Raw genomic sequence first — 27779 nt, 5'->3', positions numbered from 1 at the left:
TTATTTATTTTTGAGAGAGGCATAGACAGAGTGCCAGCTGCGGAGGGACAGAGAGAGAGAGAGAGAGAGAGGGAGACACAGAATCAGAAGCAGGCTCCAGGCTCTGAGCTGTTAGCACAGGGCCGGACGCACTATCGAACTCATGAGCCGTGAGATCGTGACCTGAGCTGAAGTTGGCCGCTTAACCAACAGAGCCACCCAGGCACCCCTCCCTTATGAACCTCTTAACCAAAGGCCTACCCTGGATCTTCTGGCAGATTTTAAGGAGTGTCAGTTTTCTGTTGTTTTATCTTCTTGATTGCAAACCCAAAGTCATGTGACCTCAGAGATTCATACCCTTGACAACAGCATCCCTGGAGGCACGTGGGCAAGTGGCTCACCCTAAGTGGGAAGTGCTCTGAAGTGAATCCTGACTACTTTATCTGAATGCCATTGGGCTTTGACAAATCTAGAGGTTCTCACTGGTGGTTCTGGAATGCCAATGAGGACTCAGGCCTCCTTTTCATACCTAATATTTAGCATAGCTAACATTTTAAATGGCTGCACTACTGCCCCTCTGCTAAACATTTCATATAAATTTTGTTATTAATCCTTACAACATCTTGTTTCATATTATTGTAATTCTCATTTTAGACATGAGGAAACTGAGGCAAAGAAAGGTTCTACATTGTCCAGGACCATCCAGCTCTTAAGTGGATCTGATTGATCGGTCTGATGTCATTGCCCATGTTCTAAACTACCATGCTGTAAATACTGGAAGAGGGAAGTTTCCACCTGTAGAGGTGCCACTTCAAGATATGCAACATATTTTGGAAGACGTTTCATTCCTCACACAGAACCCCTCATTCATTCTGATTGATTGCAATATTCAACAAAGCATCCTAGAATTCACCTTTATCAATACCACAGCTTAACACATTCTACTAAAAGAGAATGGTAAGTGCTTCATTAAAAAAAAAATAAGTGGGGAGAAAAATGGTTTTCTTATCAATGTCCAAATTTCTTACACCTCATTTAAAATTACACACTTTGCTATACTTCTTCATGCTCTCTCCCACTGCTGTTGGCTTTATGATAGCATACTTTAATTTGCTCCACATATAGTATCTTTGCACCACTGTTTTCTGTAATTTATACCACATGCTGTCCACTTTCTTGTACTATTTTATTCAGTAAAGCACTTTGGATATCAGTTTATATGAAAGATGTTATTTGAAATGAAGTTGTACTGCAAGCTACATTATTATAATTTCCTTCTTGCTTTGGTCCTGCTTCATCTTACACAGTTGCCTGATGTTTGATGCAGTGCTGAAATTTAAATGGAACCAGTGTTTGGAATTGATGCTCATGTATTACTTATTTAATCTGCTGCCAGAGTGATCCACTATTGAGTTCTTTGTTTTCAATATCTTCCCAGGCCTGCTCTGACATTCATCTTACTTGTTTCATGGAGAAGAATCTGTACAATGTGCACTGTTACAAGTATAAGTGGATGTTATTTTGGCTTTGGGATAATGGCATAGGATACAACTAAATAACACTGAACAATTACGGGTAATAGAGAAGTTTGTCAGATGTCAATCATTCAGGGGTAATTGCCTTAGTCCTGTTTCTGTTCTTTTTCCATTCTGTCCTTTTGTACTTCATTCATTCCAGTGTTTTACTTTAGTATTTTGGGAAATTAGACACAGAGGAAGAAAAATTTGAACTGGTCACTTGAATGACTTTTTGGCAGCTCTTGATAAAGACACAACAACAACAAAAAAGAAAGATCACTTTGAAGACAAAAGTGAAGGTGGTGCCTAAAATTTGCACGCTTTCTTAGATTTGTAATTCTCTGGATTTGAGTATACATATTAATCATATTTCAGGTACTGAATAAATATTGCCTAACTATTTTACTAGGAGGGCTACAATGATAATGAATAACAATAAAGGTAACAATACGGGGCGCCTGGGTGGCTCAGTAGGTTAAGCATCCAACTCTTGATTTCAGATTAGGTCATGGCTCAGTTTGTGAGTTTGGGGGCCGTGTCAGGCTCTGCGCTGACAGCACGGAGAGTGCTTGGGATTCTCTCTCTCTCTCTCTCTCTCCTCTCTCTTTCTCTCTCTCTCTCTGCCCCTCCCCTGCTCATGCTCTCTTTCTCTCAAAATAAATAAAATTTTAAAAAAGATAACAATAATGTTATTATTTACAAGAAAAAAGACATTGTCTTTTTTGGTAGAAAAGAGACATGCTAATAAGGTAGATAGCAGACAAGATTTTTCTGGGTTATCATTCTTCTGTTTCCTTGCTCCAGTCTCTAGGTGTTTAAACCGATCCTGCGGTTTAAAGCTTAAAGCCCCCTCTCTACTCTGACTCTCAGAACACTTTGTCTGTGGTGCTTTTCTGGCAGTGGATGTATATTTTATTTATTTTATTTATTTATTTTTTAATATATGAAATTTACTGTCAAATTGGTTTCCATACAACACCCAGTGCTCATCCCAAAAGGTGCCCTCCTCAATAACCATCACCCACCCTGCCCTCCCTCCCACCCCCCATCAACCCTCAGTTTGTTCTCAGTTTTTAACAGTCTCTTATGCTTTGGCTCTCTCCCACTCTAACCTCTTTTTTTTTTTTTTTCCTTCCCCTCCCCCATGGGTTTCTGTTACGTTTCTCAGGATCCACATAAGAGTGAAACCATATGGTATTTGTCTTTCTCTGTATGTCTTATTTCACTTAGCATCACACTCTCCAGTTCCATCCACGTTGCTACAAAAGGCCATATTTCATTTTTTCTCATTGCCACGTAGTATTCCATTGTGTATATAAACCACAATTTCTTTATCCATTCATCAGTTGATGGACATTTAGGCTCTTTCCATAATTTGGCTATTGTTGAGAGTGCTGCTATAAACATTGGGGTACAAGTGCCCCTATGCATCAGGACTCCTGTATCCCTTGGATAAATTCCTAGCAGTGCTATTGCTGGGTCATAGGGTAGGTCTATTTTTAATTTTTTGAGGAACCTCCACACTGTTTTCCAGAGCGGCTGCACCAATTTGCATTCCCACCAACAGTGCAAGAGGGTTCCCGTTTCTCCACATCCTCTCCAGCACCTATAGTCTCCTGATTTGTTCATTTTGGCCACTCTGACTGGCGTGAGGTGATATCTGAGTGTGGTTTTGATTTGTATTTCCCTGATAAGGAGCGACGTTGAACACCTTTTCATGTGCCTGTTGGCCATCCAGATATCTTCTTTAGAGAAGTGTCTATTCATGTTCTCTGCCCATTTCTTCACTGGGTTATTTGTTTTTCGGGTGTGGAGTTTGGTGAGCTCTTTATAGATTTTGGATACTAGCCCTTTGTCCGATATGTCATTTGCAAATATCTTTTCCCATTCCGTTGGTTGCCTTTTAGTTTTGTTGGTTGTTTCCTTTGCTGTGCAGAAGCTTTTTATCTTCATAAGGTCCCAGTAATTCACTTTTGCTTTTAATTCCCTTGCCTTTGGGGATGTGCCGAGTAAGAGATTGCTATGGCTGAGGTCAGAGAGGTCTTTTCCTGCTTTCTCCTCTAAGGTTTTGATGGTTTCCTGTCTCACATTCAGGTCCTTTATCCATTTTGAGTTTCTTTTTGTGAATGGTGTGAGAAAGTGGTCTAGTTTCAACCTTCTGCATGTTGCTGTCCAGTTCTCCCAGCACCATTTGTTAAAGAGACTGTCTTTTTTCCATTGGATGTTCTTTCCTGCTTTGTCAAAGATGAGTTGGCCATACGTTTGTGGGTCTAGTTCTGGGGTTTCTATTCTATTCCATTGGTCTATGTGTCTGTTTTTGTGCCAATACCATGCCGTCTTGATGATGACAGCTTTGTAGTAGAGGCTAAAGTCTGGGATTGTGATGCCTCCTGCTTTGGTCTTCTTCTTCAAAATTACTTTGGCTATTCGGGGCCTTTTGTGGTTCCATATGAATTTTAGGATTGCTTGTTCTAGTTTCGAGAAGAATGCTGGTGCAATTTTGATTGGGATTGCATTGAATGTGTAGATAGCTTTGGGTAGTATTGACATTTTAACAATATTTATTCTTCCAATCCATGAGCAGGGAATGTCTTTCCATTTCTTTATATCTTCTTCAATTACCTGCATAAACTTTCTATAGTTTTCAGCATACAGATCTTTTACATCTTTGGTTAGATTTATTCCTAGGTATTTTATGCTTCTTGGTGCAATTGTGAATGGGATCAGTTTCTTTATTTGTCTTTCTGTTGCTTCATTGTTAGTGTATAAGAATGCAACTGATTTCTGTACATTGATTTTGTATCCTGCAACTTTGCTGAATTCATGTATCAGTTCTAGCAGACTTTTGGTGGAGTCTATCGGATTTTCCATGTATAATATCATGTCATCTGCAAAAAGCGAAAGCTTGACTTCATCTTTGCCAATTTTGATGCCTTTGATTTCCTTTTGTTGTCTGATTGCTGATGCTAGGACTTCCAGCACTATGTTAAACAACAGCGGTGAGAGTGGGCATCCCTGTCGTGTTCCTGATCTCAGGGAAAAAGCTCTCAGTTTTTCCCTGTTGAGGATGATGTTAGCTGTGGGCTTTTCATAAATGGCTTTTATGATCTTTAAGTATGTTCCTTCTATCCCGACTTTCTCAAGGGTTTTTATTAAGAAAGGGTGCTGGATTTTGTCAAAGGCCTTTTCTGCATCGATTGACAGGATCATATGGTTCTTCTCTTTTTTTTTTGTTAATGTGATGTATCACGTTGATCGATTTGCAAATGTTGAACCAGCCCTGCATCCCAGGAATGAATCCCACTTGATCATGGTGAATAATTCTTTTTATATGCTGTTGAATTCGATTTGCTAGTATCTTATTGAGAATTTTTGCATCCATATTCATCAGAGATATTGGCCTGTAGTTCTCTTTTTTTACTGGGTCTCTGTCTGGTTTAGGAATCAAAGTAATACTGGCTTCATAGAATGAGTCTGGAAGTTTTCCTTCCCTTTCTATTTCTTGGAATAGCTTGAGAAGGATAGGTATTATCTCTGCTTTAAACGTCTGGTAGAACTCCCCTGGGAAGCCATCTGGTCCTGGACTCTTATTTGTTGGGAGATTTTTGATAACTGATTCAATTTCTTCGCTGGTTATGGGTCTGTTCAAGCTTTCTATTTCCTCCTGATTGAATTTTGGAAGAGTGTGGGTGTTTAGGAATTTTTCCATTTCTTCCAGGTTGTCCAATTTGTTGGCATATAATTTTTCATAGTATTCCCTGATAATTGTTTGTATCTCTGAGGGATTGGTTGTAATAATTCCATTTTCATTCATGATTTTATCTATTTGGGTCATCTCCCTTTTCTTTTTGAGAAGCCTGGCTAGAGGTTTGTCAATTTTGTTTATTTTTTCAAAAAACCAATTCTTGGTTTCGTTGATCTGCTTTACAGTTTTTGTAGATTCTATATTGTTTATTTCTGCTCTGATCTTTATTATTTCTCTTCTTCTGCTGGGTTTAGGCTGCCTTTGCTGTTCTGCTTCTATTTCCTTTAGGTGTGCTGTTAGATTTTGTATTTGGGATTTTTCTTGTTTTTTGAGATAGGCCTGGATTGCAATGTATTTTCCTCTCAGGACTGCCTTCGCTGCGTCCCAAAGCGTTTGGATTGTTGTATTTTCATTTTCGTTTGTTTCCATATATTTTTTAATTTCTTCTCTAATTGCCTGGTTGACCCACTCATTCGTTAGTAGGGTGTTCTTTAACCTCCATGCTTTTGGAGGTTTTCCAGACTTTTTCCTGTGGTTGATTTCAAGCTTCATAGCATTGTGGTCTGAAAGTATGCATGGTATAATTTCAATTCTTGTAAACTTATGAAGGGCTGTTTTGTGACCCAGTATATGATCTACCTTGGAGAATGTTCCATGTGCGCTCGAGAAGAAAGTATATTCTGTTGCTTTGGGATGCAGAGTTCTAAATATATCTGTCAAGTCCATCTGATCCAATGTATCATTCAGGGCCCGTGTTTCTTTATTGACTGTGTGTCTAGATGATCTATCCATTTCTGTAAGTGGGGTGTTAAAGTCCCCTGCAATGACCACATTCTTATCGATAAGGTTGCTTATGTTTATGAGTAATTGTTTTATATATCTGGGGGCTCCGGTATTCGGCGCATAGACATTTATAATTGTTAGCTCTTCCTGATGGATAGACCCTGTAATTATTATATAATGCCCTTCTTCATCTCTTGTTACAGCCTTTAATTTAAAGTCTAGTTTGTCTGATATAAGTATGGCTACTCCAGCTTTCTTTTGGCTTCCAGTAGCATGATAAATAGTTCTCCATCCCCTCACTCTCAATCTAAGGGTCCTCAGATCTAAAATGAGTCTCTTGTAGACAGCAAATAGATGGGTCTTGTTTTTTTATCTATTCTGATACCCTATGTCTTTTGGTTGGCACATTTAATCCATTTACATTCAGTGTTATTATAGAAAGATACGGGTTTAGAGTCATTGTGATGTCTGTATGTTTTATGCTTATAGTGATGTCTCTGGTACTTTGTCTCACAGGATCCCCCTTAGGATCTCTTGTAGGGCTGGTTTAGTGGTGACAAATTCCTTCAGTTTTTGTTTGTTTGGGAAGACCTTTATCTCTCCTTCTATTCTAAATGACAGACTTGCTGGATAAAGGATTCTCAGCTGCATATTTTTTCTGTTTAGCACACTGAAGATATCGTGCCAAGCCTTTCTGGCCTGCCAAGTTTCAAAGGAGAGATCAGTCACGAGTCTTATAGGTCTCCCTTTATATGTGAGGGCACGTTTATCCCTTGCTGCTTTCAGAATTTTCTCTTCATCCTTGTATTTTGCCAGTTTCACTATGATATGTCGTGCAGAAGATCGATTCAAGTTACGTCTGAAGGGAGTTCTCTGTGCCTCTTGGATTTCAATGCCTTTTTCCTTCCCCAGTTCAGGGAAGTTCTCTGCTATAATTTCTTCAAGTACCCCTTCAGCACTTTTCCCTCTCTCTTCCTCCTTTGGGATACCAATTATGCGTATATTATTTCTTTTTAGTGTATCACTTAGTTCTCTAATTTTTCCCTCATACTCCTGGATTTTTTTATCTCTCTTTCTCTCAGCTTCCTCTTTTTCCATAACTTTATCTTCTAGTTCACCTATTCTCTCCTCTGCCTCTTCAATCCGAGCTGTCGTCGTTTCCATTTTGTTTTGCATTTCGTTTAAAGCGCTTTTCAGCTCCTCGTGACTGTTCCTTAGTCCCTTGATCTCTGTGGCAAGAGATTCTCTGCTGTCCTGTATACTGTTTTCAAGCCCAGCGATTAATTTTATGACTATTATTCTAAATTCACTTTCTGTTATATTATTTAAATCCTTTTTGATCAGTTCATTAGCTGTTGTTATTTCCTGGAGATTCTTCTGAGGGGAATTCTTCCGTTTGGTCATTTTGGATAGTCCCTGGAGTGGTGAGGACCTGCAGGGCACTTCCCCTGTGCTGTGGTGTATAACTGGGGTTGGTGGGCGGGGCCACAGTCCGACCTGATGTCTGCCCCCAGCCCACCGCTGGGGCCACAGTCAGACTGGTGTGTGCCTTCTCTTCCCCTCTCCTAGGGGCTGGATTCACTGTGGGGTGGCGTGGCCCATCTGGGCTACTTGCACACTGCCAGGCTTGTGTTGCTGGGGATCTGGCGTATTAGCTGGGGTGGGTAGGCAAGGTGCACGGGGGCAGGAGGGGCAGGCTTAGCTCGCTTCTCCTTAGGTGATCCACTTCAGGAGGGGCCCTGTGGCAGCGGGAGGGAGTCAGATCCGCTGCCGGAGGTTTGGCTCCGCAGAAGCACAGAGTTGGGTGTTTGCGCGGAGCGAGCAAGTTCCCTGGCAGGAACTGGTTCCCTTTGGGATTTTGGCTGGGGGATGGGCGGGGGAGATGGCGCTGGCGCCTTTGTTCCCCGCCAAGCTGAGCTCTGCCTCCGGGGGCTCAGCAGCTCTCCCTCCCTTTGTCCTCCAGCCTTCCCGCTTTCTGAGCAGAGCTGTTAACTTATGACCTCCCAGATGCTAAGTCGCTCTTTCTGTCGGAACACAGTCCGTCTGGCCCCTCCGCTTTTGCCAGCCAGACTCGGGGGCTCTGCTTGGCCAGCGAGCCGCCCCTCCGCCCCGGCTCCCTCCCGCCAGTCCGTGGAGCGCACACCGCCTCGCCGCCCTTCCTACCCTCTTCCGTGGGCCTCTCGTCTGCGCTTGGCTCTGGAGACTCCATTCTGCTAATCCTCTGGCGGTTTTCTGGGTTCTTTAGGCAGGTGTAGGTGGAATCTAAGTGATCAGCAGGACGCGCGGTGAGCCCAGCGTCCTCCTACGCCGCCATCTTCCCAGGATCCTGTCTGGCAGTGGATGTCTATAGATTATGCCCAAACCAGAGGATGCACTTTTTGAGGATGGAGAGAGGTTTTTGTTATTTTTTGTTCTTTACACCCCACTTGTAGAAAGGAAATGTCAGAAAGTACTTTCATAACTAGATTTTAATTTTATTTTTTATTCCAAATATTATACAATTCATTAGTAAAATACTATAGATGCAAATAACTCTAGAGTTTCCCAGTCTTTAAAGTCAGGCCAGATAGAACTGGAGGAAATCTTAGATGGTATGTAACCCAAACTGAGATTTTGACATTTCGTGATAAGGTGGTGGCTTAGAGGTCTTGAATGGAGACCTGCATCCAACATTTACTGTCAGCGTGATCTTGGGCCATTTATCAACACGAAATTTAAATGTACTCTATTAAAAAAATAGACATGTTTTCCTTATACAATTGCTATGAATAGGAAATGAGGTGATGGATGCAAAGTGCTTTGTAAAACTGTAAGTGCTCTATCAATGTTAGTTCAGGAAACTACTGCTTCAAGAAGGTAGGGACTACTCCCAGGCGTATATGCCAGTTGGTGGCAGAGCCAGATTTCTGTTGGTGGTACAGCGTAATTAAATAAGAACTAAATTTGGACTGAGGAGGAAGATGCATTTCAAGCAAATGTAGTTTTGCTTGGAACATGCCCAGAAATTCCTTGTCAACAATTCGAGAGTTTTGAAAAATAAGACTGAACTCAAGGTACTATTACTCTTTAGCCTAGCTTGTTAGCGATATGGAGAATGGAGATGATAGCGTACACAGAGCATTGTAACTATGAAAGCAGGTAATGTGTATAAAGGTATTTTGGTAAACAGTAAGGAGCTATGTAAATGTCATTATCACTGTCTCCTGCTTCCTCCATGTAACTTTATATTGCCTTTCTCACATCAGGAAGAAGAAAAATAATTCTGATGCATATTGCACATTAAGTCACTGGAATAGCCTAGTATAAAAGTTTTGGGGAAATAACATGATTTTTTTTCCATCATGATGAGCCCATTCAATCTCCCTTTCATGATACCCATTTCATGTTTCAAAAATTCTTTATTTTAGTCTTTTATTTTTCTCTCAAAGACCATTGCTATATATTTGTTATTATGTTTTGGTCCTGCCCTGTCTCCTACTGTTAATCATTTTGTCTGTTTCCTATCATCAATCTGTAGCATATACTCTTTTTTCTCCTACCACCTGAGGAACTGTTTCCCTCCCTCCACACCCACTGATCTTGTGGTATCTTATAAGTAAGTGCTATGAATTAAAACAAATTATTTTAGGACTTCTGCAGTTGTTCCTTTGGGAAAATGGCTGAGATTCTGAAACTTGTGTTTCTCTTTAAGAGAATGACTATAAAAGAAAACTATCCTGGATTGTAACTCTTACTCCTCCCCAATTTATGGAGCTCCCTCTGCAGAAGGAAAGAATCCATAAAGAATCTCAAATAAACACCTAATAAAAGAAATTTAGCTCACATTAAAATACTAGAATACCAGATGGTGGAGTTTAAGTATTATTCAACTACTGTTTATCCTACCCAGTGCTCATTTTAAATTCAACATTTTTGAGAATTATTCATGGAGCCACGGTTGTATTTCATGTAGATAACAAGCTTAGTTTGGAGTGAATTACCAGAATGCACCCATAATTTCCATACTTCCTTGGTTATTGTTAATTTGGATTGCAACTATTAGTTAAAGTTGAGAGGCTTTCGAAAGCAAATTGACATCAAGCTATCGTGGACAATAATTTGTTCAGCAATCTGCAGGGAGGGCAAATCATTAAATTTTACAGGGTGGAGGAACTCACCAAAGAATGTGATGTTTCATCTGCCAAAGCTGAAAAACACAACTGTTTGATGAGTGTGTTTCCTCCTCTGTAGCAGCCTGCCCACTGAGCAGGCAATTATTCTTGCTTTTATCTAATGGCTGTGGCGTAACTTTTAAGTGAATGCAAAATGCAGCTTCATCTTCCAACACCTCCCCATGTGAATGGATAAAAGATCAACAGAGCTGTCTCTAACATAGCACACTTCCCTATGAAAAGTCAAAGGTCCCTTTGAATTGATCACTAGGACACACATGGCAGGTGTAGATTACTGGGCTCCTCCCATCTCTGATTCCCACCATACATTTGTATTTTATTCACACTGTGGTAGGGAAAATGACAAGCTTTTCTGCTCCAAGTCATTAAAAAAATATACTAGGAGACCTTTTAAAAGAAAAACATCCATTCCAATGCTAAAAGGTAATGCTTTGACAGCTTAAAGAGTTTTCACCCCATATTTAAAATTAATCTTTGAACAACAAAAAAAAGTTAAATTCAATATGACACATCTCCAATGCCTACAAAAGCTTTTACATGGAAAAACAGGGCTTGAAAATCTCTTTCTGATTTTATTGTTGAGTTTTCCAAATTTTGAGAGCAACAGAAATTGAAAGGACTTTGCTAACAATCACCCTACAAGTCACCATTATTGCTTCCTACTGCTGAGCACGTACTGTTTGCCGGTGTATGATGCTGGGAGTTTTGCACCCATGATCTCATTTAACTCCTCCCATGACCCTGCAAGGGATTCCCCCTTCACAAATCAGGAAACACCTTACAGAGGTTCCAACTTGACATTGTCTGACTTCAGGGATCATGCTTTTTTTCTACAGCAGCATACTTTCTCCTTGAGCATAGTACATGTGAAAATATATATGAATGTTGATACTTTAATTTATTAAAAGTGACATCACAGAGGAAAGCACACTTTGTTTTTCAAAACACCTAATGAAAAGTTTACCTACGGTGCACCTTTATGCCCAATCCCTCTCCTGTACCATTTGCAAACTGATGCAGGTGCAATTTGCAACACTTTATGGGGAGCATGTAAATACTAACACACTCCCATGGAAAATCATATACCTTATGTCCTCGTTGAATGGCTCCTGAAGTTCTAAGCTTAAAGTTCCTCATTTGTAAGACAAATAATGACAGTACCTACATCATGGTGGGATGTAATTCTCCACGAGTGTCCTGCATTTCTGTGTGTCTTGCCAGCAGAGTCACTGTCTGCCTTTGTTCTGGCCTGTTTGTTCAAGGATGTTTGTATAGTAAATAGCCTCAGAAGACAGTGGTAGTGTCCCCCTCTGGAGCAAAGAGTGGCATGGTTACTGTTTATTTATTTATTTTTATTTATTTATTTGATTACTGTTTATTTTTAAATATTCCGTTTCCCTGGAGTGCAAGGGTGACTCAGTTGCTTAGGCTTCAGACTCTTGATTTTGGCTCAGGTCATGATATCATAGAGTTCATAATCGTGAGATGGAGCGCTTCGTCGGGTTCCATGCTGATAGCGTGGAGCCTGCTTGGGATTCTCTCTCTCTCCTTCTCTCTCTAACCTCCCCTGCTTGCACTCTCTCTCTCTCTCTCTCTCTCTCTTTCAAAATAAATAAATAAACATTTTAAAAAATATTCACTTTCCCTAAATTCAGGCTCCTCTCCTGTAATGCAACCACTGTGTGCACATGTAATCTGACCTTCTTTCTGCTGTCCTGTGGGAATTAGGGCTTAGAGAATTGGCCCAAGAAAATGCTGATATCCTCTGGTTACTACTACTTCTATGGGTAATAAAGCCCTTTGTCTCCGACCCAAGAGTCTTATGTCTTCTGTCAGCATCCATAAAACTGGCAGGCCATCTTGTTAGCTTACAAGTAGGGTGACATTTCAAACCCTTCACAATTCTTGATACCTTATAAAGCTGTAATTAATGAACAATTAAATGAGATAATATGTGTAAAAAACGTAGTGACTGGCACATAGAAAGTACTAAATATGTATTAGATATTGATGCTACTACTGACTCAGAAAAAAGCAGTACATAATTGGTTCATTAATAACATAGATATTTTGATATTTTATATACATTTCAAATTGCTTTTTTATGTGATAAACTGATAGTAACATTCCTTTTTATATGCTGTAGTTAATTCATTTGGGACTCGTGGAGGGTCAAGTCAATTCTGCCAAGACAGGATTCATGAATTTTTCACCTCTTATGGCTGGGGCAGTTGGTACAGAATTAATTCTGAAGAAATATTTTACAATGTGAATGGAACCTAGGTCTTGCAATGTTAATAACTGAATGTTGGGAGAAAATCAACAAACCAATTATACAAGAGGCATTCAGCAGTCTGCCAAAGTTTAATGATAAAAAATACCCCAAAGCTCATGGTTCTTTATGTACAATGATCTGAGGAACGCTGGAAATACAATTTTTAAACCATCAGTGAACCATATAACTTACTGGTACAAAAATGAGTTAAGAAATACAAGTGATAATGTAGCTCCGATAACTATGGAATCTGTCTGGAATTCCTTCTGTTTCTCTTCACAATTTATTTCTTAATTTTAGCACTGCCCTTGAAAAGAGGAAGGTTGTTGTTGTTGTTGTTGTGTGTGTGTTTTAGTACAAATGGCAAATTGTTTGACTCCTTATTCCCTTTTTATGGTGCCTCTGGTTTTACATGTTATGTCTTTAGCAATTTGAAGATTCTCTACTTTAGGATTATCATAAGAGCCACCAATTACTTATGGCTTTTAGAGTCACTGGTAGAGTTCTCCTATCTGTGGGGTATGTTTTCTTCAAAAGTGAGCTGTTTAGGGGGTGAAATTTAAGGAGAAAGAGGACATTTGAATAATTTCAAAGTATCTCTTACTAAAAGTAAATGAAGACTTAATCACAAGGGGAAAAATAGGTGATCTGTGGTGTGGACATCTGGCAGACACAGGCTTAACCAAGATTACCATCACCAATATGACATATCCACATCATGTACCTTCTATCACGGTAAAGTGAGTATGGGCACGTCACTTTTCTGGTATTCTTTCTAATAATGCATAATCTCAGTCTAACAATGAGAAAACATTAAACAGGGGCGCCTTGGTGGCTCAGTTGGTTAAGCGTCTGATTTTGGCTGAGGTCATAATCTCACAGTTAGTGAGTTTGAGCGCTGTGTTGGGCTCTCTGCTGTCAGCATAGAGTCTGGAGTCTGCTTCAGATCCTCTGTCCCCCTCGCCCTCTAACCCTCCCTTGCTCATGCATTTTCTCTCTCAAAAATAAATAAAATATTAAAAAAAGAAAACATTAAACAAACCTAACTTGAGGAACATTCTACAAGATAATTGATCCATACTCTTCAAAAGCCTCAAGGTAATGAAAGACAACAAAAGACAGAGGAAATGTTAAAGATTGGAGCAGACTAAGGATACATGACAAACAGTACAGTGTGGAATCTGAATTAGATCCTGGGACATAAAAAAGACATTAGTAGAAAAACTGCTGTAATGTGAATAAAGTCTGTAGTTCATTGCATTGTATCAATGGTAATTTCTTAGTTTAGAGATAAGCACTCTTATCTCTTTGGTTATGTAAGGTGTTAACATTAAGGGAAGCTAAGTGAAGTGTACATGGGAACTCTATGCGTTATTTTTCAACTCTTTTAGAAGCCTAAAAATTATCTTAAAATGAAAATGAGTTTTTAAAAAAAGAAAAAAGTGAGTTATTTATTAGCTCTTGTGATAAAACCCTGGTTTTATTTCCCATGCTAGGAAATAAGGTGAAAAGGTGAAAAATATAACAGATTATTCTTCATAAGCAAAAACAATTATGTAATGCAAACACAGGATAAAGTGAGGTCATTTATGGAAGACATTCAGCAAAATGGAATCCACTTTGTTTTGTTCTCTTTTAATGTGTAGGTGGGTGTACAGACATACTCTGTCTCCCCAAAAAGATTTTAGGACCTCCTACTCTATTTTCTCACTGTCTGGTTCAGATTTTGATACATACTAGATGTTCAAAAAATGTTTGTTTTGGTTGTTGAGAATGATAACCAAGTGTCCTCTGCAAGCTCAGATTGTGTGCATTTTTTTTTCTGAGTGCTAAATATCTGATCTATAGACTTTTCAGTTGCATATTCAATTTAAGGTCTGAGCTAACAATTTTTCTACGTAAGCTCGGAAAAATTTTTTTTTCTTTTACTTTCAATTTGTAATTTCTTTCAGCATCACCAGTACATACAGTTAAAGAGAATTGCATAACACATTTTTTTTTTACCTACTGACAAGAAAAATGTTTCATTTCCACTACTCAATTATTCTGAATGTGCATGCTAATGAATTAGGGGTTGAAAGGGATAGGTGGGGTTTTTATGTTTATAGTGATATTTTTGAAAGACTGGGAAAAATACTATATTGATGTTCATACAAAGGAATTCTCATTCTGCTACTATCTCCTCCTTCAGATGTATTTTTCTCTTGAAACTTCAATACAGTTTTTCATCATTTCTCATCAGAAGATATATTTTAAGGATGTTCTGTCCATGTCACTACAACAGAGATGGACAAAGACACGTAGCCCCTGACTTCAGGATTTCCAATTTTTTTAAACTTTTTAATTTTAATTTTTATCTTAAATGTTTATTTATTTATTTTGAGAGAGAGAGAGAGAGCGAGAGAGCATGAGAGGTGAAGAGGGGCAGAGGGAGAGAGAGAGAGAGAGAGAGAGAGAGAATCCCAAGTAGGCTATGTGCTGTCAGTGCAGAGCCCGATGCGGGGCTCAGTTCCACGAACTGTGAGAACATGACCTGAGCCAAAATCAAGAGTCTGACTCTTAACCAACCGAGCCACCCAGGTACCCCAACTTCAGGTTATTTTATAATTGAAACTCTTCAGTGTCCCACCAGACACCTCAGCCTCTTCTTCTGAGACTGTAAGTGTGTAACATCTCCTGCATCAATCTGTCACTGATATCTAAAATTTCACCGCTCAAATTTCATTTGGTGGTTGCCTCCTATTCAAATCCAACCAAATCTTTAAAAGGTAATATACTGTAATTATATTATTAAATTCCTTCCAACATGGTAGCAGGTAGAAAGTCAATTTGAACAGGAGGAACTCAGAGAAGAGGGGGCAAAAAGATGCAAATAGTATGTTAAAAAGGATATGTTAAAAGGGGTTTCAGAATTAATAAGACCCAAGATCACATTTTGGCTTTTCCATTTACTAACTGGTTAACTTTAGATACATTGCTTCCTTTCTTTTAGCTCAGTTCCTTCATTTGTGAAAGTGGCAGTTAGCTCACCTCCCTGGAATGTTGTTGGATTTAAATGAGCTAAGAAATGTGAAAACACCTAGAACGGTACTCAAATTGGAGTAGGTGACGAAGGATCTCTCTCTATTTTTTTTTAACTGAAGACACACTTCGTCCTCTCCATAATTTTGACTACAGAACCAAAATTTTACTAACTGTCAGCACTATCGACGGAGGCTTAAATACAGGACCAGAGTCATCCTTCAAGCCCATCTCTTCACAAGTTTGTCTTAGAGACCGAGTTCTGAATGTGCAGCCTGCCATTGCTCTGTCTATGCAGAAAACAAGTAAAACAGTTGCTCTCTCCTTCCCACGAGGTGTGAGCTCATTTTCTTACATCAGCTCTCTAGGCTGGCTTGACGCGGAAGGCTGTCAAGTTGGCTGATGGAAAGAATTCACCAATGACAGAAGAAAGTCTGTGTAACCCAGCACTGAGGGAGGAGTCCCAGGTGAATCACGAAGGATGCCCACAGTTGGAGAGGCCAGGCAAGCACTTCCCAGAGGCTAAACAGATTTATGGGAAGTAGAGTCCTATTTCCAGTGTCTCTTTTTAAAGTTTATTTATTTATTTTGAGAGACAGAGGGAGAAGGTGTGCTCCCATGAGTGGGAGAGAGGAATACAGGGAGAGAGAGAGAGAGAGAGAGAGAGAGAGAGAGAGAGAGAGTCTTAAGCAGGCTCCACGCTCAGCACAGAGTCTGACACGGGGCTCAGTCTCACCGATTTCTGAACAGCACTCTCTTAGCTGAAGGAAGTTTTCCTTGAGAGCCACTTTTAGAATCCTATTTTGCTATTTTTTCAAAAGACAATTAAAAACAACAAAAAGGAATGCTTGTTTTTCTCAGAGGCTTTTTCATTGAAGTTTACTTTATTCATCTACTTTTACATATTTGCTTCAATTTTGTCTCATTATGTAAAAAACGCTAACCAGCATGCACTTCTGTCATCATGTGAGTGTTCTCTTCTTTTGGGATTCCTCTTAATGGGTATCACCTTTGGATAATCTGAAAAAACCACCAGCAACTTGAAGAAGCCACCAGAGGAAATCCCACATTATCTTCCATTTGACTTCTATAATAGTTGTTCTCTATGCTCACAAGTGAGTATATATCTGTATTCCAAAGCCTATTGGCAATGTACACAATCAGTGTTATTACTTTACAGTCATATTATTTTAGCTTAAACAGCATCACCCAGTTTGATCACTGACCTTATTTACCAAGAACTAATACAAAATTACTTTTTCTTGATGTTTTGGGGAATACAAAAGGTGAATTTTTAGAAAAGTGATCTCCAAGTTCAGAGTTTATAATCTATGAGTCAAAGTAGGATATCTACTAAGGAATTTAAGTGTTTCCAAAAATCAAGTTTTGTCAATTCTGAGTGTATTCAAAAGTATGAAATGTGGGATGCTGATGAATGAGTCAGTTGGAGAGTAATTGGTAGTAATAAGAGTTTTAAAAAATATACATTCTCCCTTTTCCAGAAATTCTACCTCTAGAAATTAAAATAACTTCTAGAAATTGAAATTCTACTTCCATTGAAATAAATAGATGTGTACAAAATTTATATAAGTTATTCATTACAATGTTATTTTTAAAAACAAATCATGGAAAACATTAAGCTACACCTGGTAATGAATTATTATACATCTGTTGAACACTATGAACCTATTAAAAATGATAGTGACAATTACATTTAATGATAAGGGGAGATATTTATAACATATTAACTGAAAAAAATCAGGTCACAAAATGTACAGTATATTTTCCAAATTTATACATACATGCATATGTAGGTAAATAAGAAAAATAACTGTAATATATACCCACACTCTTTTATGATTATTTCTGAGTGGTAAGATTAACATTGATTCTGTAAATGTTTCATATTTTTCAAAGTTTTCAATAAAAAGCATGTATTATTTTGTATTTAAAAAACAGGCATACATTTTTAAGTGATTTGAAGTTTGAGGGTGATTACAATGGAGGAATTTCAAAAACATTTTGTTCACGTGTGGGTTATTATGTAAAAGCTTCATGCGCTGATCACTCAGGACTACCTCTACATCTTGTCAGTTTTCAAACACATTCTACAAAAATATATTTTACGTATTTGTTTAAATATGGAGAACATTTTCCCAAAGAAAATAGCAATCCAGATAATTGATAAAGAAGCCTCTGGGTGCCTACTCTCTACAAAGCTCTCTGCTACACACTGTGAAGCATACAAAATGAGAAACAGCTAGGCTAACGGGGCATGCAGATTAGCTGACTTGTCCAAGGTCACCCATCTATGTTCAGGCAAAGCCAGAAATTAACAAACAAGACACAGCTGGAGGCCAAGGATCCTTAAGTACCATCAATGACTCCTGCACTAAGCCATGTGCCTCTGCTCTGCTCACCACGTGGGCAGTGACTTCTCTCTTCCCACATGTTATCGATACTGGAGACACTTGGAGATCTAACATTAAACCATCATCACCCCAGATCTCTTTCCCTTGTATTCACTGATACTGAGGCGGGTCACTGCCTCCACCACGTCTCCACCTTCCTTTTCCTTTCAGTTTTTATTCATAGTTAAGGTCGATCATATACAGTATCTGACGACTCTCCTAGTTTATAAGGTTTGCTATGGAACACTGCATAACTGCACCCCTTCTTCAACTTTTGTCCACCCCAGAATTAATCATTTTCATCTCTTTCACCTGATTATGTTGTCATTTGGCTTCCTGACTCTAGTAGCATTCTTCGTTGCTCCTTTTCAAATTTTCCATTTCTGGCATTGTTAACTGACTTCCTATTATAGAAGATGAGACCATGTATCTGTGTTGCCTCTTCTTCCTCCCTTCCCTCTCCACATACGCATGGTCTTCTCATTTCCTTCTCCTCCAGTACAGTTATATTGTAGTTTTGGTTAAATTAATATTTATATGTTAATACATTGTTATGACTACAAAAATTCTGCTTCTAGATGAGACACAGTTTACACTATGAGCACTATTCTTTTCCTGCACAGCATTTTGTTTTCCCTAGAGTTATAATTGTTTTCATTTGCTTCGTTTTCTATGTGTGTAATCACTACTCAACCTCTTTCCTACCATTATCTAAATCTCTCAGGAGTCTTCCTGAAAACTCCTCTCTTTTCATTTTTAACTATAATATTTTTCATTTGTAAAAGGTCTTTTTTGTAATCTGACTGAACTGAATCTGTATTATAGCATCCTGTTCTTGCTTTTGGCTTCACGATCTCTCATTTCTGTAATATTAATGCTGTTTTGTTTTTATTTTTATGTTTCCTTTTTCCTGCACAGTCTCCATTATCTCCAAGTTGCTTTAAATCTGTTTGTTTTGGTTTCTAGCTTTCAAATTATATGCTAGTTTCCACTGTCTGGTAACCCCTGGTTGTCTTCTCATATTTTATAATATTTTTATATAATCATATATGCAGATGTATTATTGTCTTCTCACATGGGCATACATTGTCTTTTCATAGTTTCTAGTACTGAGTGCATTAATGTGTCTTATAGATTCTGAATGTCATTGGGGGGTAATCGGGTTGGGTTATCTACTTGACTGATTTCTGATGGCAGCATCTTTAGAACTTCCTCTTGAGTTGATATTGTTTACAAGACCTTTAATCTCTTCTCTGGATGGTGAAGGCCTGGCTACCAGCATATGGGAAGCAGAGTGGTGGAAAATGGCTAAATTTACTTAATTCTCCAATTTTCGATATAGTACTCATACCCTCAACTTTTTATTTTTGTTCCCAGACCAAAGATCCTCTGCCTTACACAATTCAGAAAATAAACCTCCAGTCCTCAATAAACATAACTGACGTCCATTCAGAAATCTTATATAAGAACAGAATTTGTCCAAGCGTGTCTGACTATAGTCTTGCCACATTTTGGGCAAAAGCATGCTTCAAAATTTCTAAGGGAAAATAATAGATTAATAAAAATGACAAAAATATGAAGTATCAAACATATATATCTATCATGATGGTTTGTATTCTAAATATATATTGTGTTAGTAGCAAACTTCAAATTAGATGGAAATGATGATGGGTATTGAAGCCCTTGTTTTCTTAGTATTCAATCCTGAGCATTCTATCCTTTACGAGAAGGTGGCCCAGAGTAACTTGTCTCCCATGAGCAGAATGACTCCATATAAATCACATTCAATCATCTATATTGCAATGTGCTCCTGCCCCAATCACTTAGGGTAAGTTGGAATGCCTTTTCAAACTATCTCTCTGAGATCAAGGTGAATGTTAAGATAAAAATAAATATTTGCTGTCGAAACTAAAGTAAAATTCAATCCCTGGCATTTATCTATAGTAGTAGTGCCCCTAAAGCTCTTGGCTCAACAGAATATTTTTTTCCCTAGGGTCCTATTTATAAAGACATCAAAGGGTTGAGGGAAAAAAATATTTCTCTTCAACCATCAACCATAGTGATGAGACTTCTTTCCTGTTTTGAAAGATCTTAACTTTAATTTGGGTTTGAGTATTGCTTTCTTTCTGATGACATCTGACATTTGAATAGGACTTGTTAATAAAATATTCCATTTGACTAAGTGGGAATGATTAATTTCATCAATCAGGCTTTCTAACATTTTTCCCTGTAAATTAAGTTTGGAACTTTGAAAAATATGAAACAATCAAGTTACTGTTATTTGAAATAGATACCGTGTGTCATGCTGTAGTTTGGTTTATAATTGGAACATATAACCATACTCATTACTGTGAATTATAGGAGTTTCCTGGCTGGCCTTCATTAACCATCTGGTTTTAAACATTGATTTGTGGTTATGTATGTTATTTTTAGGGAAGAGCACCTGAACATCTACTGCAAACATTTGTTTCATCTTGTTCTACATATTTTTAAAGGGCATGATTCTCGCTGTTGTTAAAATCTCATAGATTCTATTGTATCTTCATCTTTGACTTATAATCATGCATTATTTATCCAAAGAAAATGCCAGTCATGTCACCAAGGCTTGGCCCTTTAAGATTCTTTTCCTCAAGAAATTTGATAGAAAGTGTGATAGGAAAGGAGAGTAGATGGAAGACAAACCTAATCTTATAGGTTTCCATTCCAATGTAGTGAAAAGCTTTACAGAGTTTCAGGACTTGGATATTGGAGTGCTTTAAATTAGAGGATACCAATATCATTCATTCAATAATTTAGTCAGCAAATAGTCACTGAGAACCTTTCAGGAAATAGGTGCTGAGAATGCTGGAGATAAAACAGTATCAACAAACACAGGAAAGGACAAATAATCTATAGATAAAAGTATGAAGGAGATAAATTAGATTCTGTCCTAGAAAAGAATCAGGGGAGGAAGGCTATTTTCGATTTGGTAAGGAAAAGCCTCCTTGAAAATATGAGAACACAGACCATGTGAACAACCAAAAGAATAAACTTCCTGGTATAAGAGGCAGTGAATTGCAAGGACCTCAGTCTGTAAAAAGCTTGATGTGGTGTGAGACAGGAAAGGGGCCTTTGTGCTGAGAGCACAGTTAGTGCCAGCAGGTAGCGGTAAGAGATGGGGCTGCAAGTGCTGGCAGGAATCGGATCCTATAGGAACATGGTTAGGAGTCTGGATTTAATTTTCATTGTGACTTACATTTAAAAAATATTATTATGATCCTGATGTAGAAAAACAACTCTAGGGAGGAGAGCATTAAAAGATAGAAACCACTTAGAATGCAACTTATAAGAGGCAGAGTGACAGATAATGATAACCTAGACTAGGGTAATGACATGGAGATGGAAAGGGATAGACAGGTGTGTGGTTTTGGAGGTGGGTCAAGATGGCATACTGATGGATGTCACTGGATGTGAACAGCCAGGCAAGGATGGGAAGCAAGGGTGGCTGCTAGGATTTAGGATTGAACAAATGAATGGATTAAACAAATGCCGTTTACCAAGATGGCAAATTTTGGTAGAGGAAAAGATGGGTGCACCAGGAATTCATCTTTTGACAAGATAAATTTTGAGGTATATATTAGACACAAAGATGTAAGCAGCAGACAGGAAGTGGCGTATGCATTTTGAGGGGTATAGATGGGTCAAGATTAATGAAGTTTGCCCAGGGCAAGAGCACAGACCAAGAGAAGGCCCAGAATAAGTATTGCACTGGTGACTTTCCAGGAAGGAAAAAGAAATCACAATAATTAGAATTAAATTGAACAATGCAGGGGTTAAGGGTGCCAATCCCTGTGTAGTCAAAAATCCACATAAAACTTTTGACTCCCCATAAGCTTAACTACAAATAGCCTACTGTTGAATGAAGCCTTATCGATAGCAATCAATTAATACATATTTTATATGTTATCTGTATTATATGCTATATTTTCACAGTGAAGTAAGCTAGAGAACAGAAAATATTTATTTTTTTATTAAAAAAGGTTTTTTTAAACAATTTATTCATTTTTGAGAGACAGAGTGTAAGTGGGGGAGGGGCAGAGAGAGAAGGAGACACAGAATCAGAAGCAGGCTCCAGGCTCTGAGCGGTCAGCACAGAGCCCGACACGGGGGCTTGAATTCACAGACTGCAAGATCATGACCTAAGCTGAAGTTGGATGCTTAACCGACTGAGCCACCCAGGCACCCCCAAACAGAAAATATTATTAAGAAAATGATAAGGAACAATACATTTACAGTAATGTACTGTACTTAACGAAAAAAATCTGCTTGTAAGTGTATTTTGTGCAGTTCAAACCCATGGTATTTGAAGTTCAACTGTACAGGGAACTGGTTATGTGGAAGTTGGAAGGCTGAAGGAGCAAAAGGAAGATGCTGAGGTGCCTAGAAACTAATGTCAGTAGGAAGCAGCTACTACTCTCAAACTTGGAGAACTTAAGGAAGAGGCCATTAACCAGAGCTAGGAGGAGGGGCTCTACAGATCTAGTGGCTAGGCCTCTGGAATAAATCTCCATGCAGCTGGTGTTTGAACCCTAGAGGAGGGGCACACACAGCCCATTGGGTTCTCCCAGGGCACATGAGGAGTAGCACAGTTGGTAAGGAAATGCTGTGTGCCCCCTACGAGGATTGCCAAGTGTCTCAACTTGGCTGTTACCAGGCAGCTTGGTGAGAAAGGAACTCTGAATGCTGGAGGAAGGTAGCTAAGTATTATTGTGGGTTATTACTGAAGATTGCTCACAGAAAGTAGAAAGAGAAAATAAACCCCTCCTCATCTCCTTGTTGCCTCCAATATTCCTCTGGTGATTCCCATTGGTAGAACCTGACAGGAAGCCAGTTGGCAAGGAAGTCTTGGAGATTCAGATTGAGCAAGTCCAATTCACCAGGAGAGAAGGTAAGCTTGGAGCTGAGAAATGGCTTCTGAATATTCCTTGATTTTCAATGTGAGGTGACAACTCTGCTTTCACAGCAGGTACGCAGTTCTTGAATGAATATAAAGTGAAGACTATTAAGGAGGCATTATTACGATGGTCCTACGAGGGCAAAGTAACTTCTCCTAGCCTATTAGCAGACTTAGGTCAGGCATGCTGTCTCACCCGGTTTTTCTCTTATGCTGAAACCAGAACATGAGTTTCCTTCCTGATCCTCCCCTGGAAGAAGCAGACTAACATTTTCTTGGTACTTCCCAGAAATATTTTTTGCATATATGGAATCCCCTTTATTCACCCATTTATTCAACATTTATTAATAACCTACTCTCTTCGGCTGGGTGGCTCAGTCAGTTAAGTGACTCTTGATTTCAGCTGAAGTCACGATCTCAGGTTCGTAAGATTGAGCCCCATGTCTGGCTCCACGCTGACAGTGCAGAGCCTGCTTGGGATTCTCTGTCTCCCTCTCTCTCTCTCTGCCCCTTCCCCACTTGTGCTTTTTTTTTCTCTTTCTCCCAAAATAAATAAATAAACTTAAAAAAAAAATTATCTCTCTCCCCCTCTCTCTGCCCTTCCCCTGCTTGCTTGTGCCTGTGCACGTGTGTGCTGTCTCTCACAAAACAAAAAACAAAAACAAAAACAAAAAACCAAAAACCCTACTCTCTGTATTGGGCACAGTTCTGAATATTGGAGTCCTAGAGATGAACATGACAAAACTCCTGTCCTTTTGGACCTTAAATCCTAATAAGTTGCAGTGTGTGCAAGAGGTTGGTAATAACCCTATAAAACAATTTTTAAAATGAGATGTTTTTAAGTAGTGCTATGTTCTATGAAGAAAATCAAACCGGGTGACTCAATACAAGTGATGGCGTTGGGGCACTGTAGCTATTTAAAGACTCTATTTCACAAACATATTAGTAATATCACACAGTTTCTAGCAAAATAGGCTAACTCCTTCAATAAGATATGGTTACTAGTAGGTAGAAGTTCTCTCTGTAGAGGAGGAATTTGCACTAAAACCTAAAAGATGAGCAGATGCCAACTATGTGAAAATCTTGACAGTCCAGATAGAAGAGCTAGCAAGTACAAAGGCCCTGAGGCTGAACTGAGTTTGGCTTATCTGAAAGAAAGGCCTGTCTCTCTTATCTGGGGGAAAGGGTGGAGGACAGTGAATGAAGAAGAGGAGCAGAATATCTGCCCTTTCCTGTATCTACCTTATTTCACTTGGCAAAATATCCTAAAAATCAGTCCAGATCAGAACCTCCCTCTCCTTAAAGATTGCATGATATCCTATTGTACAGACATAAATTTATTTTAGCATTTTGTTGTCAGATGTTTAGATTGTCCACATTCTTTTGTTTTTACAAATAGTATTTGTGCTATAATAAATATCATTGTACATATGGTTTTGTACATTAGGGTGACTGTATCTGTAAGAGTCCTAGAGATGTGTGTGTATTATAAGTTTTGCTCTGTTCATTTCACATTTTGGTAGATATATCCAAACAGACTTCCAAAAATTTTATCAGTTTCCATTTCCACCAACATGGCCTTCACCTCCATCTATCCACTGAAGCATAAAATGTTTGGGTCTTACTAAATCTGTCACGTGAAAATGGTATCTCACCGTAGTCTTACTTTGCCTTATTTTTCTTTATTAGAGAGATTTAGTTTATTTTCATGTGTTTAAAAGCCATTTGCTTTTTGCGTATATGTGAATTCTCAGCTCATGTTTTTATCCCATTTCCATTGGATTACTAAGTTTATTTCTGTAATGACTTCATTACTGGTTGTCCCCTCCAGCCAACCCATAGGATTAGTGATTATGCCCATGAATGGGAAGGAGCAATGAAGATCCTGATCTTTCCCCAAACCCCACCCCCAGTACACTGTTGCTTTTGCTACCAGTCTAGAAATTGTTGTGGTAACTTTGGATTCTTCCCTGTACTCTGGGCTAGGAAGTGTAAACAGAATATTCCTAGTGGAGGGGTGGGGGTGAGAACCAAGATTCTTCTATCTCTTTTCACCAACCACCTCCAGTTTCTAAAATTTTGGCACAGAGCTGAGAAACATTCCTCACCTACAAGGTATTCCGAGAGAATCCAAATGTGATCATAGAGACTTCTTCCCACTTCCACATATTTCTCTTCCCTGACACAAATTGCAGAGGTTCTTGGTGGCAATTTGCCTCATGCTTGTACTTGTGGCTGAATGAACATGTGAAAGTGTTTCTATCATGCATTCTGTGTAGTTATAGCCATGAGGAATAGAATACAAATATGTTAATCAGAAAAACCAAGAAGAGTATAATATAGTACCTGTCTCAAAATCCTTTGGCATCAGTACCCTCTCTCCATAATATTTACTCCCCTATTCAAACACCCATATGCAGTTTTGTATAGACATTGGAATTTTTCTATGCTCACCAAGATTTAGCAACAGTAATCAGAGAGATATTTTTCTCACCAGAAATGGTTAAACAAACCATAATTCTGGAGATCAGATAATCACACATATGGAATATTTTTCCGTGGTGGAGACCGTCCCTGCCCTCCCAATTGATGTCATTGTAAATAAGCAGGTAGTCTCAGGTTTACCTAAATCCATTCCCATTTTCCTCAACTACAGATCACATGAACTTGTGCAGAGAATCGGAATGGGGTGAAAATCACCTTTATAAAAAGGTAAAAAGTTATCTCCAGGGATTTCAAAGGCTTCCTTCAGAAAGACTTTAATTTGAGAGCCTCTGGAACAAGATAATCATGCTCCAAAATTTAGAAAAATTACTAAGTGTTAATTATAATATAATTTACTTTTGTAAGTTCTCCATTTTACTTCTTGTCTGTGTCTTACCTTTAATTAATGTTTCTCTTTAAGTTAAGAGAGCAGTAATTTTCTTGACTGTTTCTTCACTAAGAGATTTGCTATTCTTTCCACATCTTGATCTTCAGCTTCTTTTCTACTAAGAGCAATCTAAGAAAAGGTATGCAGAGTCAAATACAGGGATTCTACATTCTGAAATATTGTTAGAATATTGTCAATCTCAGAACTTCCCTGATCCAGTGCTGAACAGTCTTTTCTATTTCCCTCTACGGCTATCATTAATTCATTCATCTGTTTGATCATTGGTTCATTTATATATCTATTCATCCAATAAAGTTGTTGGGCACACTTTGACTTTCTATTAAGGCATTTCATTTATAGGAGAGACATGGGAATGAATGAGTATAATATAAGTACTTTATTCTATTCCAACATCAAACCAGCCCTGTAAGTTAGTGCTACAGTCTGAATGTATGTGTCTCTCCTCCCCCACCACAAATTCATATATTGAAATCCTATCCCCCCAAGGATGATAAGAGTTAGGATGTCAGGCCTTTGGGAAGTAGTTAGTTCGTAAGGGTGAAGCCTCATGAATGGAGTTCATGCCTTGTAAAAGAGGCTCCAGAGATCTTATCTCTTTATTCCATGGGAAGACACAATGAGAAGTCTGTGACATGGAAGGGGGACCTCATCTGACCATATTGGCACTATGATCTTGACTTTCAGCCTCCAGAAATGTGGTAAGTTTCAGTTGTTCAAAGGTCAACTGTATATTGATTTATCTGAGTTTATCTGTTTGCTTATAGGCCTATTTGCTTATAGGCCACCTGGTCTGTGGTATTTTGCTGTCGCTCAGTACTGAATGGACTAAGACAATTAAGTAGGACATATGTTGTTATTGTCATGATAGGTAAAGACATGGAGGGTTACATGAGGATTAAGTAAATTGTCCAGGGCGCTACAAATATTAAGTGTAGGACCAAAACATTAATCTAATTTTATAATTTCAAATTTACATTTTTCTCATTGCCTTGCTACATAGTGCAAATGTCCTACCTACAGAAGCTTCTGGAGTCAGCATTGCTGATATGACCACCTTACTGACCCTTGCCATTTATGTCATGAATCATAAAATATGTTTACAAATTCATTAAATAGGCTAATATTATATTCACTTTATCTGTTAATAAAACAGAAAAACAAACTTATACTATAACCCCAAGTTTTCTATAGCTATGCTTCAGCAATAGCAACTTTAAAATCCAATTAAGTCCCATGCGCAGAGAAATCAGACTCATCCCTCAAAGCAAACTAACACACATCTTCCCAATGATGTTATCTCCAGCACATATTTTCCTTTCTTGCAACAACCCAAATTATCATGGTGTTCCCTGCAGAGCCAAATTTTAATATACAGCAAGCCAAGTTTGATAAGCTTAAGAAAGAGATAAAGCTAGGTGTGTATTGCTAGCATAACAATATAAGCTGACTGACTACTCAGAAATGACTTACCCAAAGGCAGAATTCAAACATGGTAGAGAGGCCGGGCCTGCACTAGAGGAAACACACATAGGTACAGTAATTGTAAACAAATAACATTAGGATTGGGTAGGACTTCACCCTTGACCTTGTGACCTCTGAAGTGGTATATGATCTAATATAGAACTGAACAGAAAGAAGCTTCACATCCTGGATGTCATTGGTCACACTACCCCAGCTAAATCACTGAGACTCAAATTTGGGACTTTTGTTGGGACCATGGTGGGGGGGGGAGGGGACTCTTTATTCCTTTCATCTCTCCCTTCTCCCTCCCTTCCTTCCTTCCTTCCTTCCTTCCTTCCTTCCTTCCTTGATTTGGGAATGGAAGTATTTAAGTCTCTATAGAGCTTGTAAGGTCCACAGCACTGAAAGGGTCTGAGAGTTAAGCCAATACAGAGAAAATCTGAGTAAAGAAACAGAAGAAAACTGAATCCTAGTATTATGTCGAACCCTGGACATGGCCATGCCTGAAGTGAGAGTTACATACAACTTAGATAATTAGGCCAATAAATTCCTTTTTGTTGTTCTTTCTCTTGTTCTATTTCTTTTTACA

At 38.6% G+C, this 27779-nt stretch overlaps 1 protein-coding gene across 11 annotated transcripts in view; it reads right to left on the bottom strand.

Moving 5' to 3' along the window:
* The window catches only part of LOC132680145 (uncharacterized), a 214624-nt gene that overhangs the window by 19308 nt on the left and 167537 nt on the right, over positions 1 to 27779 (bottom strand). For 8 of the 11 annotated variants that reach the window (XM_078447594.2, XM_078447617.2, XM_078447618.2 and 5 more), the window contains one exon: positions 25718 to 25837. The exons of 1 other annotated variant lie outside the window; for it this stretch is intronic. The gene's annotated coding sequence lies outside the window, so the exon portion shown is untranslated. Of the gene's footprint in view, positions 1 to 16389; positions 16513 to 25717; positions 25838 to 27199; positions 27242 to 27779 lie in introns of those variants that run through there. 2 more of the 11 variants (XM_078447584.2, XM_078447611.2) reach the window with 2 other exon arrangements.

The sequence above is a fragment of the Panthera onca genome, chromosome A1 (assembly GCF_046562875.1).
Source record: "Panthera onca isolate mPanOnc1 chromosome A1, mPanOnc1 haplotype 2, whole genome shotgun sequence".
In the NCBI taxonomy this organism is placed as follows: Eukaryota; Metazoa; Chordata; class Mammalia; order Carnivora; family Felidae; genus Panthera; species Panthera onca.
The sequence above is the reverse complement of the archived record's forward strand: the minus strand, read 5'-3'. Positions and strand labels throughout refer to the sequence as shown.